The sequence below is a fragment of the Cebus imitator genome, unplaced genomic scaffold, assembly GCF_001604975.1.
Source record: "Cebus imitator isolate Cc_AM_T3 unplaced genomic scaffold, Cebus_imitator-1.0 Scaffold395, whole genome shotgun sequence".
In the NCBI taxonomy this organism is placed as follows: domain Eukaryota; kingdom Metazoa; phylum Chordata; class Mammalia; order Primates; family Cebidae; genus Cebus; species Cebus imitator.
The window spans coordinates 1,117,281-1,119,798 of NW_016107710.1; the positions used below are offsets into that span (position 1 = coordinate 1,117,281).

Genomic DNA, 2,518 nt, shown 5'->3' on the forward strand with positions numbered 1-2,518 from the left:
AAAAAAAAAAAAAAAAAAAAAAAAAAAAAAAAGTTGCAAGAATATAAAAGAACACCATAAGAAATGTCATTATACCCGTTATCCAAATTCAACAGTTGTTTCCATTTTCCCTCATTACTTTCCTGTGCTTTTTCCACTATGATACATCTTCTGATGGATTTTTATTTCATGTCCTGCAGAGAGAAGGAAATAGAAAATTACATTTGAAAGCTGAAGAAGCAAGTGTAGACCTGTTAGTAAAAGTGCAGTTCTTAAATATAAATCCAGAATGTAGAGAAAAGTTTGAAATCTGTAAAGATGTAAGCAATGTTGCTTTTAAAAGAAGTGAAAAATAGTATGCAGTTTCATTGCTCAAAATTCTTACGGTATGTATTCCTTCAACAATCATTGACTCACTTATTTTCAGCTGTGTATCAGCTATGTATTCAAATTAAAATAAATATTATAAATGATTTCCATGTTTTCCACCAAAGTATTAAATTGTAAATCTGAGGTTTTCAACATAGTTCAATTTAATGAAATTATTTTTATTTGAATTAACAAGTGTTTATCAATCATTTACTATAGGAGAGATAACATTTCATTGAGTTTATGTTAGTGTTCAAGTAACCACCCACAGGGAAAGTGGCTGTGCTGCAGCCAAGCAGGCATAGGCCCAGGTAAATATCCTGCATGACTCAGCAGGACGGGAGCACAGGCACACAATTCTGTGCGTCATATAACTGTAGCTATGTAGCCATAACATGGGAGGGCTCATCACCTGGCTCAGAGCCACTATTGTTTGTGAGGTGCATAAATGCAGCACCCACAGTGTGAGTGAGCTGCTCAATAAAGCCATGTCCCATCTACTTGCTTTCTCTCAGGTGTTCTTCCAGCTCCCTGCCCCCTGTCCACTTACTCCCCTTGGAACTCAGCTGGGGTTCAAACCTGACTTTGCCATAGTCAGCAGAATAAGCTTAGTGGGTCTTCAGCTCGAGGCTCCCAGGTCAGCTATGTGGCTGCAGCACAGGCTAAGGTACCTGTTGGGAGTGATGCTACTAGAATGGGCTCCAGTGGAAATGTGGGAGGCAGTGGATGGGTCCCTTGTGAGTGTGGAGAAGGCACTGAAGCAGCTGGAAGCACACAGCACTGAGAAGGAATGCACCATCACAAGCAGTCAGATGAGCTTTTCTGACTGCACTGTGGGATGTACCTGCTCGGTCCCTAAGGGACGCTGAACAGGTAAGAGACCTCCAGGTGCAAGCTGTGTGCCTGGGGGCCCAAATGCACATCTTGGAGAAAAATTGGGGATAAGGGACCTCCAGGTGCAAACAGGGCATTTAGAGGCCCAGATAAACAGCCTGGAACAGGAGTTAGAGACAGCCGTCAGTTTGACCTTGAGCTTGTCCTCCTGGCTGGAAACCCACATTTAGTCTGATGCAGAGGAGTAGGAAGCTCCCCCACTGCAGGCTCACCCTCTGATCTGTCAGGAGGTAGAACATGAGCAGTGATGGGACCTCAGGGGCAGGCTCAGGGACCCTCTTCTGTGCTGAAACACACTGAGACTATAGTGCCTAAACCCTCACTGAGCTGTGGGAGTTAAGCAAGCAATGTGGGCAGCGTTTGGAGGAGTCCCTCCCTGCCTGGTTATTCCGTCTTTGGAATGAAGGAGCTGACATCATTTCCTGTTCCACCTCCAACATGGAGAAGCTGGCTTCAATTACAACTCACCCCTCCCTTTGTCAGCGGCTGCAGGTGAGCCGAAGGTTAGCACAGGGCCAAAGTGACCACACTCTGATTGAGTAGCTGATGGCAGTCATATGGACTGTGTGGACTGATGCCAGTGAAATACCAGCTGCTGTCAGTAGACGGCAGTGGCATACTGATTTGGCGCAGGTACTCCAGGAGATGGGTATACAGCAGGACATGTTTGATCTGAATACCTGGGAACCAGATGATGAATGTTTTATCTCTTACATGAGGAATTCTATGCTGGCCTCAGTGCCCCCAAGTGCTTTTGGCTCTCTGGCCTCTGTCCTCACCCCATATGTGGGGTGTTGCGTAAATGAAATCCCTACTGCTATGGTAGCCCTCGAGGAAGCAGAAGGCCACCCACAAGACCAGGGAATTGTGCCATAAAGAAGGGGAAGATGCTCCATCCACAGGTACCCACCCACTCCCAAGATAAAAACGGGCTCCAGTGGGTGATCTGCCTAGCAATAGCAGTCCAACCTAATACTGACACTCTATAGTTTGATATGGGGTGTGAACAAAGCAGCCAATGGGCTAAACTCAGGGCAGGGTGTGTGGATGGTGATTACCAAATAGTAGACACCTATGGTAAACTGCACTGATAGCTTTGCAGTCTATTGAGACTTAACCTTATGGTTGACCACCTGGAAATTACAGAACTGGCTTGTAGGCTATTGGCCCATTTAGGGCCAAACCATGTGGCAAGACCTCTGGGAAACAGATCAACAGAAAGATGTAACTATCTATCATGTGTCAAGTCATATGCCTTTGGCCACCTCCAGTAATG

The 2,518-nt window shown here is 45.5% G+C and overlaps 1 long non-coding RNA gene across 1 annotated transcript in view; it reads right to left on the bottom strand.

Moving 5' to 3' along the window:
• Window positions 1–1,389, bottom strand: part of LOC108289207 — a 16,512-nt gene extending 15,123 nt beyond the window's left edge. Inside the window, exon 1 of the long non-coding RNA XR_001819053.2 lies at window positions 1,376–1,389. This is a non-coding gene — a long non-coding RNA (uncharacterized LOC108289207). The remainder of the gene's footprint in view (window positions 1–1,375) is intronic.
• Window positions 1,390–2,518: the final 1,129 nt, after the last annotated feature.